Source organism: Boleophthalmus pectinirostris, unplaced genomic scaffold (assembly GCF_026225935.1).
Source record: "Boleophthalmus pectinirostris isolate CB_2022bp ecotype Guang Dong unplaced genomic scaffold, ASM2622593v1 HiC_scaffold_7, whole genome shotgun sequence".
NCBI classification, from domain to species: Eukaryota; Metazoa; Chordata; class Actinopteri; order Gobiiformes; family Gobiidae; genus Boleophthalmus; species Boleophthalmus pectinirostris.
In genome coordinates this window covers 6987573-7002217 of record NW_026571473.1, presented here as the reverse complement: position 1 = coordinate 7002217, position 14645 = coordinate 6987573, and positions in this window count along the sequence as shown.

The window sequence follows — 14645 nt, the reverse complement described above, 5'->3', positions numbered from 1 at the left end:
TGTGTTTGAGCGTCCTTTTCACATACAGAACCTCTCTGCATTCCCATCACATGTGAACCCTAAAGAGAGGGAATAATACACAATTTATTTTTTTAGAGCTTTCAATCATGTTATTGGTTCCCTCATAAAATACACGCCTGAAGAGGTTTAGATGCCATCCAAGAATGTAATTTAGTGATCTCTCCTGGAGTCTTTTTGAACCCTCCTTATGATGAGCTGTAACATTCTGTACAAGGCTCCACCCACAAGTCAACGTCACCCACACTCCCACACAACAATCCTCTTTAAATATAAAAACACATGATACAGACAGCAGAGTTCAGTTTGAAATGCGTTATTTACAATACTCCAAAAGACATTTCTGTATAAACGGGGAGTCGACTTGTCCAGTCGTGAAGGTGTTGGTTAAAAAGGTTGTAAGGACTTGGGCAGAGGTCTGGGCGTTTGGTCGGGCTGGTGTGGACAAGGGATCTTGTCTGGACAGAGAGACGGGCAGGGTGTGCGAGAGAGCGAGGGTTTTTAACCAATAAGCACCGCCCCCTTCCAGAGAAAAAACACACCCATTTAAAGTGGCAGAGGGGAAGAGGAACAACACTGTTACCGCAGTTCCAGAAAAGGTCTGTTTGGTGCAATTTAAAAACAAGATTCAGATATTTTTGTTTTGAGACATGATGAAAATGTTTCACTCCTCTGCTCTCACCCTCACCCTCTGCACTCTCTGCCCTCTGCCCTCCAAACCTGTTCGGTCTGATCTAGACGTCCCTCTTCATCTTTGGGCTGACTGAGTCCAAGTTGATTGGTTCTCCTGACTTCCTCTTCCTCTTTTTAAGGTTAGAGGTACGTGCGATCTCTTCCACAAAGATCACCGAACCTAGAGACTGTTCACGAACAACTCCAATATTGTGCTGGTTGGAGCTGGTAGCGCTGGAAGACTTTATGATGATCACCTCCTGTTCTTCTCTCTTTGGGCTAAAAGACTCCACATTAATAATCTCTTTAACTGCCCTCTTAATATTGGGGCTGAATGAGTCTAAAACGATGGGTTCTTCTGGCTTTCTCTTCCTGTTTTTTCGAGGAGAGGCCAGGTTACTGGTATATCGTCTTTCTTCATGTTGTTCTCATAGATGGATACCAGAGGTGGGATGATCGCACGGTTGTTGGAGTGAAGGAAGTCAGAGTCCTCCCTCTTAATCTTTGGATTGAATGACTCCAAGATGATGGGTTCCTCTGACTTCCTTTTTCGGGTCTTTTTAGGAGAGTTCTGGACAGACACCTTTTTTTCCACCTTCTTCCTGTTCTCACTGACAGACTCCAGGAGGATCACGTCTGGAGACTTTTCGTGGTTACCTCCAGATCTTTGCACTGAACTGTAAGAACAACAAAAGTGGTTTACTTAAAACATCTCGAAAGCAGTGCATTTCAGTTCAAGCATTTTTGCATGTCATTTGTCTATAAGTTGCTCTGGTGGAAGCAGACGCTCAAATCAGTTTTCACAATTTTTTTTTTTACACACAATCTAAAATACCTAAGGACACAAGGAAACAAGCTGTACATACCTGTCAACAGAAATGGAAGCATCTTTTTTGGTCCGTTTCTGTGGGGATTCTTTCTCCTCTCTCTTCCTCTTCAGGCCAGAGGTTTGTCCCTGTGTAGCCTCGGGAATCTGAGGGGGTGAGGAGGAGGTGGGGGAGGTGGAAGAGGTGGAAGAGGTGGAGGAGGTGGACTGCTCCTCCTCATGACAAAGATCCAGTGCCTGAAGCTGGATTCTTTTACTCTCCAAACTAAAGAACAAATGTAAAAAGTTAAAATATACATTAGTAATAAGACTTGTAGTAGCTCGTAGTTTGTTGGGTTGTTTTAGCAGTAAATGTGTAAAAGTAACAGTACTGTGCAGTTGTAGTAGAGCTAGAAGTTAAGGCTGTCATTGGTGAGACACTTACCTGTACTCACTGTACTTTTGGCCCAGGTGGGTCAGGGTGAGGAAGGGGTGGTCCAGGGCTGCATCTGGACTGATCCTGGTTCGAGGGTCTAAGTCCAGCATGCGCTTGAGCAGGTCTATGAAGACGGCTCGATCAAAGTCCTCCACTTCACTGCTCTTCCTCACCCGGCTGAAAGGATTCTTCTGCAGAGACAAGAACATGTGTAGTAGGAATGTAACGATATCCAAATCTCACAATATGACATTTTCACCATACGCATCTCACAGTACCACATTTATTGTCATATTTTGTGGAGGCTGTCATAATTCAAACATTTAAGATTTATAAGTGCTTTATAACAGTTATTTCTAGGGATGGGCATTTCCATGGACAAAGAAAGTGGTGAACGCTCTTTAAAAACGTACACAGTGCATCTTTAAAAACTATTTGCAAACTCAGTGAAATGTCTAGTATGAAATTTAAAGATTTTCTCTTACCCAGTAAATAGAACCCAGTGATGGGACAGTGCATTTCATCCGCCCCTTCTTCTTCACCTAAAACCACAAAAGAACAGACGTTAGAGTTCACATGCTTTGAACTGTACATAAAACATTTCATAATACATTTTCCTGTAGTTGGTGACATCACACAGGACTGTCTCGATTACAAACAGCGGGCTGCAGGGCGGAGTTTGAAGTGTGGATACCTGTTTGACCAATCACACTGTTCCTTATACCTCCAGACCCTGCCCCCCTCACTCTCCCCTTTAGTCCTCCAGACCTCCTCCTCCCCCCTCACTCTCCCCTTTAGTCCTCCAGACCTCCTCCTCCCCCCTCACTCTCCCCTTTAGTCCTCCAGACCTCCTCCTCCCCTCACTGTCCCCTTTAGTCCTCCAGACCTCCTCCTCCCCCTCACTCTCCCCTTTAGTCCTCCAGACCTCCTCCCCCTCACTGTCCCCTTTAGTCCTCCAGACCTCCTCCTCCCCCTCACTCTCCCCTTTAGTCCTCCAGACCTCCTCCTCCCCCCTCACTCTCCCCTTTAGTCCTCCAGACCTCCTCCTCCCCCGTCACTGTCCCCTTTAGTCCTCCAGACCTCTTCTGCCTCCCTCACTCTTCCCTTTAGTCCTCCAGACCTCCTCCTCCCCCCTCACTCTCCCCTTTAGTCCTCCAGACCTCCTCCTCTTCCCTCACTCTCCCCTTTAGTCCTCCAGACCTCCTCCTCTATCCTCACTCTCCCCTTTAGTCCTCCAGACCTCTCCCTCTTCCCTCACTCTCCCCTTTAGTCCTCCAGACCTCTCCCTGTTCCCTCACTCTCCCCTTTAGTCCTCCAGACCTCTCCCTCTTCCCTCACTCTCCCCTTTAGTCCTCCAGACCTCCTCCTCTTCCCTCACTCTCCCCTTTAGTCCTCCAGACCTCTCCCTGTTCCCTCACTCTCCCCTTTAGTCCTCCAGGTTTGATGCAGTTTTGCAGCTCTGTTTCAAACTGGTTGTGGGAGTTGAAGTAAATGGCTGTAATCTTGTCATTCCAAAACTGAACATTGTTATTGATTATTTTTGTGTCTCAAATTCTGAATCCCTTTTTGGTAAACGGTAAAAAGTGTGTTGTTTTGAAAGTGAATCGTACCATGGGTGACTCAGAAGCTCCATCCAGCGACAGAAGTAATTCTCTGTCCTTTGTCCTGAGTCCAGGACGTGTTTGGGAGGCTGCCCCACAACCTGGACGATCATCCACATCTGTGACACAACACAACGGGTTAGAACTGTCTGTAAAGGCAAAGTCTCCATGGTCATGTTATTGCTCTGTCTGGAATGTTTCAGAGTATGGCATTAAACTTATCTATATCCATGACAACAAGATAAGTTAATGGTCAGATCTGTAGAGTGGCGAGCCAGAATACTTGTTTTTCAATGTATTTTTAAGTTATAAATAAATATAAACATTCCAGGCAAGACAAAACATTTCCATTGAGACGTAATGCACCTTTAAATCATTCTGGAATTTATCAAATCACATCACAGGTTTATTTATACTAGTAGTAGTAGCATGAGTAGTAGTAGCATTTTTAGCTTGAATAGTAGTAGTAGTACCATGAGTTGTAGTATTAATTGCAGTAATAGAAGTAGTAGTAGCAGAAGTTGTAGTATTAGCAGCATTAGTTGAAGCTGCAGTAGGACTAGTAGTAGCTGTAGTTGCAGTAGTAATAGTAGTAGCATTATAGTAGTAATAATAACAGTAATAGTAGTTGTAGTAGCAGTAGTAGTAGTAATAGTAGTAATAGTAGTAATAGTAGTAGTAGTAATAGTAGCTGTAACATTAGTTGAAGTGCAGAGAAGTTGAATAGAGTAAAACTCACCAGTTCCTTGCTGTGGTGGGCACAGAAAAGAATTTTCCCGAGGAACATTTTGGCGGCGATGCATCCGACAGACCACATGTCTATGGACTCAGAGAAGGTCGAGCCCACCACCACCTCTGGAGCCCTGAGCACAAACAACAACAAATATACTTCACTTCAGGATTATCAGGATGGTGTCCTGGTTTAGTCCTGGTTTAGTCCTGGTTTAGGTCTGAATTGTGTCTAATGTTGAACCCAAATGTGGACGTAAATGCAGCCAGTGAGTCGGCACATACTTTGGATTTTGATACTTAGATTAGGTAACGTCCAATTTTAGCTTCTCTTTCTACAATTGGTAAAAATCTTCAATGCAACTCTAATCATGCTATTAGCGCACTTCCTTGTTTATGGAGAATAAACTGCTTCATAAATAGATGCAGACACACAGACACACAGCGTTCCCATTTTGACCCCAAGAGCTGCATTTACTATTTATCTGTGCAAAAGTCAAGTCATATAATTCAAACAAATCTAAATACTCCTTCACACTCACTGTCCCTGTCATGTCCCTGTCATGTCCCTGTCATGTCCCTGTCATGTCCCTGTCATGTCCCTGTCATGTCCCTTTCTTCACATACCTGTAGCAGACAGTCTGCACCATTTGTCCGGGCTTGGCGTCGTTCAAAGCGCAGGCCAAACCAAAATCTATAAGTTTGATCCTGAAGGGCTGCCCCTGATGATTCGATCATCATCACGTTATCAGGCTTCAGGTCGGTGTGGATGATCCCGACGCTCTTCAGGAACAGCAACGCCCTGACCATCTGCAAGACACAGGAGCTCACGTTAACACATGTGGGGTTGAGAGAAGGATTCTCATGAAAACTACTGCTACTACTACTACTACTACAACTACAACACCGCTTTTACATAGCGCTTTTCACGGTAACACAATAAACTAACTCTAACACAAAGACAGGAGAGACAAAACAGTCATTCTACACAACGCATACTAAGCTTCTAAAGTATTAAATATGAAATGGATAGAATTTATGCTGCGTTCATTTGGGTTCTGACCTGTTTGCATCCATGTGTTTGTGTCCTGGAAAGAGTTACTATGATTGATTAATTAGCGTTACATCTGTATTTAAACAGTAGTGTCTGGTGTTTCTTGTGCAAATCTGAGGCTCTTATAATCTGGATAACTGACTGGTGACCCCTAAATTAAACACAGGCACTGTTTTCTGTCTGGCCAAAATTGTTATATGAAGAAATCTTGCTTATCAATGAATATCAAACACAGATATACAGTCCATTCACAGTAATATAACACATGAGCTGGTATAAAATTCTAATATAAAAACACTTTGTGATGAGTCCAGAGTCTTACCTGAGTGAGGATTGGCCGGATGTGTTTGAGGCGGAGACTCTGACCCGGAGCCTTGGAACTGGAACTCCTGCAGACTGATACCCAGCATTTCAAATTCATGACAGAAATATCCCAGATTCATAAACCGATTCACCGAGTCGATTCACTGCGCAGAAGATCAGATACAAGTTTAGAACAATGAATAAACTTAACTCAAGATTTTAGTCCTGGTCTAGTCCTAGTTTAGTCATATTTTATCTTGGTTTTAGCCTTGTCTAGTCCTGGTTTCGTCCTGGTCTTGTCTGGGTTTAATCATATTTTTGCCTTGGTTTAGTCCTGGTTTAAGCCTGGTCTAGTTCTGGTTTAGGCCTGGTTCAGTCCTTGTCTAGTCCTGGCATAGTCTTAGTTTAGTCTTAGTTTAATCACTTTTCAGTCTTGGTTTAGACCTTGTTTAGATCTGGTTTAAACTTGGTTTAGACCTGGTTTAGTCCTGCTTTAGTCCTGGTTTAGTCCTGGTTTTAGTCCTGGTTTTAGACCTGGTTAAGACCTGGTTTAGGCCTGGTTTAGACCTAGTTTAGTCCTGGTTTAGGCCTGGTTTTAGACCTGGTTTAATCCTGGTTTAGTCCTGGTTTTAGACCTGGTTTAGACCTGGTTTAGTCCTGGTTTAGGCTTGGTTTAGTCCTGGTTTAGTCCTGGTTTAGACCTGGTTTAGACATGGCTTAGTCCTGGTTTAGGCCTGGGTTTAGTCCTGGTTTTAGTCCTGGTTTAGTCCTGGTTTTGTCCTGGTTTAGACCTGGTTTAGTCCTGGTTTTAGTCCTGGTAAAAACTCTCCCGTGTAATCAAAATACTTTTGACATTTAAGACAAAACCTATGTTGATTTCAGATGAAACTGTCTTACCTCCTCCAGTCCGAAGTCATACTCGCTGTGGTGCCGACGGTGGCGCTCAAGCACCTTGAGCGCCACCGTCTGGCCGCTGTTGTTGTTGCGGCAGAGGGTGACCACTCCGAAGCCCCCGAAGCCCAGGATCTCCTGCACCTCGTAGGAAGAGGAGCTGGAGCTGATGGAGTCTCCAACCTTCACGAAGAATGAGGAGTTCATGCTTCAAGATTTACTGCAAATTCAGAAACACAGAATTAGTGGAGTTTGCATTAGATTGTAAACAAAGTACATACAAACTACACACATATAGTACAAGTACAGTACAAGCACAGTACAAGTATAGTACAAGTATAGTACAGTTCAGTTTGTGTTTGGGTACTATTCAAGATTAAAACAAAAAACTGGTCGGTTTAATTGGTCTAGTCCTGGTTTAATCAGATTTTTGTCTTGGTTTCGTCCTGGTTTCATCCTGGTCTAGTTCTGGTTTAGGCCTGGTCTAGTTCTGGTTTAGGCCTGGTTTAGTCCTGGTTTAGTCACATTAAATCTTGGTTTAAGCCTTGTCTAGTCCTGGTTTAGTCCTGGTCTAGTTCTGGTTTAGTCCTGGTCTAATTCTGGTTTAGTCCTAGTCTAGTTCTGGTTTAGTCCTGGTTTAGTCACATTAAATCTTGGTTTAAGCCTTGTCTAGTCCTGGTTTAGGCCTGGTCTGGTCCTGGTTCACTCCTGGTGTGCATTCTGTTTACTTAGAATGTTTATAGGGTTTCTTGTCTAGTAAAGAAATGGCAAAATAAATGTCTAGAATTAAAAGTCCAAGCAGAAACGAAACAAAATTCAAACACAAGTAGAAAGTTTTTGTTTCATTAAGTGTCGTCAATTTACTATTTTAGAGGATTGTGTTGTGTGACTTTTCTGGTGGAGGATTCGTCAAATAATTTTTTGTCTGACCGAAAAATAAAAACTTCTGTGGGTAGTAAAATATATTAAATCAACTGTGGTAATGTTTACACTGAAATAACATAATTCTGTGAGAACTACAACTTATTTAATTGCAATGGACAAAATGTTCTTATTTGACTCATGTAGTTGAAGTGTTGTGTTTAATGAGTACGTTTTACTGTATAATCACCAATAAATTTTAAGGCTTTTATTGTCATTACTCACAAACCCAGAAATAATCAGCACCGTATTTTCAGACTATAAGTGGCACTGTTTTCATGGTTGTATTAATATTTTCACACTAAAGCTGTGAGAAGCTCTAGTCTTGTGTGTCAGTATCTGCTGCTCCTGTTGCTCCTGTACCACTGTCACTTCACTCTACTGTGCATGTCTCCTGCAGAAAGAGCCTCTGTCCTGTCTGTATCATGTCAGTCGATCACACCGTTACTTCTGTACCACTGAAAACTTCAAATTCAAACAAATTTACACACCTGGACATCTCCCTCAGGAGGTGTTCTGGGCATGTCCCACTGGAAGAAGGCCCCGGGGAAGACTCAGGACACACAGGCTGGTCTGGGAACACCTTGGGGTCCCTCTGGAGGAGCTGGAGGAAGTGTCCGGGGTGAAGGAAGTCTGGGAGTCCCTGGTTAGACTGCTGCCTCCTCGACCCGACCCTGGATAAGCGGAAGAAAATGGATGGATGGATCCTGCGTTAACAGCCTGTTGTTCTCTGTTCTATTGTTATTTTTATAACTTGCCTTTCAAAAGAAAATGTTGGTTCCTGGTCTCTGATTTTTTTATAAAATACATTTCCCTGTGCGATAGTTCAATGCGACTTATATATATGTTTTTTTTCTTCTTCATTGCACATTTTTGGCTGTGCGATTTATACTCTGGAGTGACTTGTAGTCTGAAAAATCTGTCAATACCAAAGTCCTTCTAGATAAAGAAAAGCTTCGTATTTGGGGCTGGGGCGGCAGGAGCTCAGCTGGTCGAGCGTTTGTCCACTGATCCCAAGGTTGGTGAATCGAATCCCACTCTCGACATAAAACATTGGTTGAGCATCAGATCCACTGACCCACTGGTTGGCGGTGTGATTCCAGCTCCCATAGATGAATACTGTTGTGTCCTTGGGCAAGACACTTAACCCACCTCACCCCCAGTGTCTGTGTGTGAGTGGGTGAGTGGTTCCTTGTTGTAAAGCACTTTGAGCCTTGAAAGTGAAAAAGTGACCATTTATTCTACATCACTAAATACTAGACATATAATATTTACTTCATTATTTCATCACAGCAATGCAAGTAATTATGACAATATTTTAAATATTTTACTTAATTTATTTACATAAATATGACTTGGAAATTGAGTAACAATGACTCAGTAAATTCATGCCAGTTAATCATTGTTGTAAGTACATTGTACTTAGAAGTGACAAGTAAATTGTAGCTGATATTTCAGCAGGAAGTAAATCTTACAAGTTCTTTTTTTCAGTGTGGAATGTTTCACAGTAAGGCATTCAATTTTTCTATCTATCTTCATGGAGACCAAACTAGACCAAGTTACAGGTCAGATCTGTGGCGAGGCGATCCTGCTCACAGTCAGAATGTCTGTTTTTCTGGGTAGTTTTGAGCTATAAAACCAAAAGTGCTCCACTGTGTTTTCAAACTCCACACACTTTCACTAGAATCATTTGGATAATTTCAGCCCTGGAATTGACAATATTTACAGATGAAAGCATAAAAGGAGCTGTTTACGTGAAAACTACCACTTCATGACATCAAAAGGTGGAACAGAGCATTTTGAGCTTTGGAGATGTCGACTAATAATAAAGGGTGAATGAAACAAAATCAGCGGTTTAAGAAGTACTTAATTGAGTTACTTAAATAAAACTACAGATACCAGCAAAAAACTACACAAGTAAAAGTATCACATGTGAAAGTAACACATGAAAAAGTTAAAAGCATGAAAGTACCTGTTTAAAAATGTATTTAAAGTAAAAGTATTATACGTGTTGTTTTGCTCAACAGAAACAATTGAATCCATCATTTTTTCCTAGTTGGTTTTATTAGGTCTGAGTTGTGGTACATGGAAATGTTTCTTAAAGAAGGACGAGGTCAGCGTGTTGATCTGTGCTATGGTTGTTGTTGTTGTGTTGGTTCAGTGTAATTTGCTGGTAGCATGTATCTAACATCTGCCTCCCCTCCGTGAGAAACACCAAACTCTTTTGTACACACGTTTCTACAGAATACTTTTATTTCATGGCTTAAGGCTTTGGTAATCCATAGGCCCTTCCCCACTCACTCCTCTGGTTCCTGCACTGATGCTTTGATTTTTAACTGCATGTTGTGGTTGAATGAATGAACAAATGAATGAAAATGAGCTTATTGTCAGTAATATTCACACCTAATTGTAGAACATCAAAATAATAAACAACATAGTCGACTCAGCCTCTCTAAAAGAGTTTAAGAATTATTGGAAAATAACTACTCAATAACCAGTGTTGGGAAGGTTATTTTTTAAATGTATTCCCTTACAGATTACAGATTACATACCCCAAAATGTAGTTTGTAACGTAATTAATTAAGTTACTTAAGGTGAGTAACGTAATCTGAATACTTTGGATTACTTGGTTTGCTGTAGAGAAGCAAAGACTCGGATATCTTCACATAAGATGTTTTGTCTGATAAAAGAAAATAAAAAAGCCCAGACTTTACTTAACCAAATTAAAAATAGTATTGATAGAAGAGGAGGAAACACAGTCCATGAAGCATGATTTAGTCCAGTTAAATCCTGTTTGAGACATAGTTTAGTCCTGGTTTAGTCCTGGTTTAGTCTTGGTTTAGTCTTGGTTTAGTCCTGGTTTAGATCTGGTTTTAGACCTGGTTTTAGTCCTGATTTAGTCCTGGTTTAGTCCTAGTTTAGACCTGGTTTAGACCTGGTTTAGACCTGGTTTTAGACCTGGTTTAGACCTGGTTTAGACCTGTTTAGATTTAGTTTCCTGGTTTAGACCTGGTTTAGACCTGGTTTAGACCTGGTTTAGACCTGGTTTAGACCTGGTTTAGACCTGGTTTAGACCTGGTTTTAGACCTGGTTTAGACCTGGTTTAGACCTGATTTAGTGTCCGGCAATGAATGGAATTACCAAAAAAAAAAAAAAAAAAAAAAAAGGGATATAAATGTGAAAACAGGAAAATACCTCTGTGTAATCCATTGTAACTGAATGCAGTTACTCAGAATTTGTACTCTGATTACGTAACTCTGGTACATGTAATCTGTTACTCCCCAACACTGTCAATAACAAAGCATCTGCACTTTCTACACCCCAAATGTTTTCCTATTTATTCATCATCAGGTTTTGGCTGTTTTTTTTTTTGTTTTTGTTTTTTTCAGAAGCAATTCTTCTGCTATATATTATTTATAAGATCACTATTGACTCTAGTTCTCAAAATCTGTATGACAGAGCATACTAAAAATTTTATGAATTAGGTCTATATTTATAAAGTTGAAAGGACTGAAAAGCAAAGAGAATATTTACTTTACTCTATTTTTATTGTCCTGTATCTGTAACCTACTTTTATTTAAAGGGCCCATACACTATTTTCTCATCTAAAGTATGTTACAAAGTTGTTTCCTCATTAAAAACAGACCTGGAGCTTTGTTCTGTTTCATTCATAAATGTTAAACACAAATCCTGTATGGGCTGAGTTCTTTCAAATGGAAAACACTCTGTTCCACCTTGTGATGTCATGAGGAAGTGCTCCACTGTGTTTTTAAACTCCATCCACCTTCACTAGAATCACTGCCAGTTTCTACTAAACTAAAGATAAAACGAAGCTGTTAACATGAAAACTACCTCTTCATGACATCACAATGTGAAACAGAGCTTTTGAGCTTTGGAGATGTAGACAGACTAATAATAAAGGGTGACGCAAACATGTGTGAATGAAAGAAAACACAAGTCCAGGTCTGTTTTTGAGAACATAACAGCATTATAACATGGCTAAAACCTCAAGAGTCAGTTTCGTGTAATATAGAACTTTTTTCGGTAACACTTTATAATAACTACACCTTATTTAGCCTTAATAAAGCATGAACAAAGACTTAATTAATAATGATTCACACTTAGTAACTACTTAATTACTACCTGAATTAGCACTTAACTTGCACTTAATTTGCCTGTGCTGTAAATAGTTACTCATAAGTATTCTCTTACTTAATTACTCATGAACTAACCATTTGTGTGTGCATTTGTAAATGTATATTTAAGTACAAACTGGAGCATTTATTAATGATTAGTAAGCCATGAGAGAATGATTTATTTGTAATGTATTATTGTTTCTTGGGAATTTGACCAACCTTAACAAGTGCTTAATAAAGTAGGCGGCAGCAGACGGCAGCAGCTCAGTTGGTAGAGCATTCTCCCACTGATGTGAAGGTTGGCGGTTCGAATCCAGTTCTTGACAAACATCACAGGTTGAGCGGTCAGATCCACTGACCCACAGGTTGGCTGGTGTGATTCCAGCTCCCACAGATGAATGCTACCATTGTGTCCTTGGGCAAGACACTTAACCCACCTTGCCCACAGTATCTGCGTACACTGGTGACCATTTACCAATTAGCCTTCACTTTAGAAAATCTCTCAGAAAGACTTAACTAACAGATAACAGCTGCCTGAATGATCATTGCATTTCATTATTAGTAAATCATTCTCTCATAGCTGACTAATCATTAATAAATGCTCAAATGTGTACTTAAATATGCATTTGTAAACATGCAAATGGTTAGTTCATGAGTAATTAAGAAGTATTAAGTTACTATTTACAACACAGGTGAATTAAGTGCAAGTTAAGTGCTAATTCAGGTAGTAATTAACAGTGTTGGGAAGGTGACTTTTAAAATGTATTCCCCTACAGATTACAGATGACATACCCCAAAATGTAGTTTGTAACATAATCCATTAAATTACTTAAGTGAGTAACGTAATCTGAATACTTTGGATTACTTGATTTGCTGTAGAGAAGCAAAGACCAGGATATAAGACTTTACTTAATCGTACTAAAAATATTATTCATAGAAGACGAGGAGACCCGTCCACGCAGCATGATTTAGTCCTGTTAAATCCTGTTAAGACCTGGTTTAGTCCTGGTTTAGACCTGGTTTAGTCCTGGTTTAAACCTGGTTTAGTTCTGGTTATAGTCCTGGTTATAGTCCTGGTTATAGTCTTGGTTTTAGTCCTGGTTTAGTTCTGGTTTAGACCTGGTTTAGTCCCAGTTTATACCTGGTTATAGTCCTGGTTTAGTCCTGGTTTAGACCTGGTTTAGTCTTGGTTTACTCTTGGTTTAGTCCCAGTTTATACCTGGTTTTAGTCCTGGTTTAGTCTTGGTTTGGACCTGGTTTTAGTTCTGCTTTAGTCTTGGTTTAGACCTGGTTTTAGACCTGGTTTAGTGTCCGGCAATGAGTGGAATTACTGGGGAAAAAAAGGGGGGATTTAGCCCGAAATGTGAAAACAGGAAAATACCGCTGTTTAACGCATTTATTTCAACAAAGTAACTGTAATCCAATTACCACTCACTGAAACAGTAACTGTAACCGAATACAGTTACTCAGAATTTGTACTCTGATTATGTAACTCTGGTACATGTAATCTGTTACTCCCCAACACTGGTAATTAAGTAGTTGCTAAGCGTGAATCATTATTAATTAAGTCTTTGTTCATGCTTTATTAAGGCTAAATAAGGTGTAGTTATTATAAAGTGTTACCTTTTTTTTTTTTTTTTTTTTTTTTTTTTACTAAACTAAGCACTGTACCTACACAGAACTACATCATGTTGACTCCCTGGAAACAACAGCATCACCATTTTAATCTACATCATCCTGTGGCCCGGTCGTCTGTCTCTGTCTGAGGGTGAAATTATGAATGGCGCACTCATCCATCACGTGCGCCATACATCAGCACCAGCACCGCACTGACTGAAGCCGTGCGCAAACTGTGTGTGCCCCGCTGCAGATCCATCGTCTCACCTGTCAACCCGCACCCGGACTCTGGTGACTAAGCAAAAATCCACCAACAAGAAGAAGAAGAAGAAGGCCAGACGACGCGCACCTCCGGGCATCACCGCGAGGGGGAGCCGTTGAGCTGGTGACAAAACGCACGGAGAGGATGAGAAACGACGCGAGGCCCGAGGAGCGATCTTTAACCGTGCTCTTAATCATTTACAGGGTCATTATCTCCGTAAAGGGTGGCGCCTGTGACCTGAGGGCGACGGGGCTGTGTGTCAATACGTTATGTCTTAGTCCTGGATGCATCTAAATAGTTTTCTGGCTGAAGGGGACGTGGAAGGAAGGGGGATGAATTAAATATAACCTCTCCATTTAACACAGATGTATGACTCCCGGACTATATTATAAATTTAGTACAGTAATTTTTAATAAAGTTATTTTTATGTGTAGTTTTGAAAGAGATATTATGCTTTTGGAAGGGATTTAGAATGAAATGATAACATATTTTGACCATTATCGCCTTCTTGTTTCTATGGAGATGTCATTGCTCTGTCTGGAATGTTCCATAGTATGACATTAAACTGTTTTTACCTTACATTTATTCAATTACAGGTGGATTTATAGTTCAGAAACAGCTACCGAAACAACATTGTGACTATGAGCGGGGTCGCCTCTCCACAGATCTGACCTGTAACTTGGTCTGGTTTGGTCTCAGTGACAATAGAAAGGTTTAATACCACACTGTGAAAAATTCCAGAAAAAGCAAAATCTCCATAAAGAAAAGCATTTGATGAGCCCTCCAGCAGAAAAGTTACACATTGCAGCTTTAATTATAAACTACAGTATTGATCTAAATTGACTCCTTGTTCAAATTAACTGCAGAATAGAGATGCATTGCCACTTCATGGTGACAGATTTTCAATGATATGTTTTTAATGTTGAAAAATAGCTTTTCTGAACCCTGTGATCTGAAGTCTAATTTGTTTGAATAATCACAGTAAGTACAGGGGGAAGTGGGCGGGGATAGGGGGTAGGTGAAAACTGAAATTGTCCGAGCACTAATGCCTCTAATGAATGCAAGACGATACAGGATTGCTCAAACATGCATGAATCAATTGTGATACAACTCTGAGTAAACTAATGATAAGGAAACACTGCTAAAACATACATATAAATATTAACTCAAATTTGTGGCTATACATACATACATTGTTAA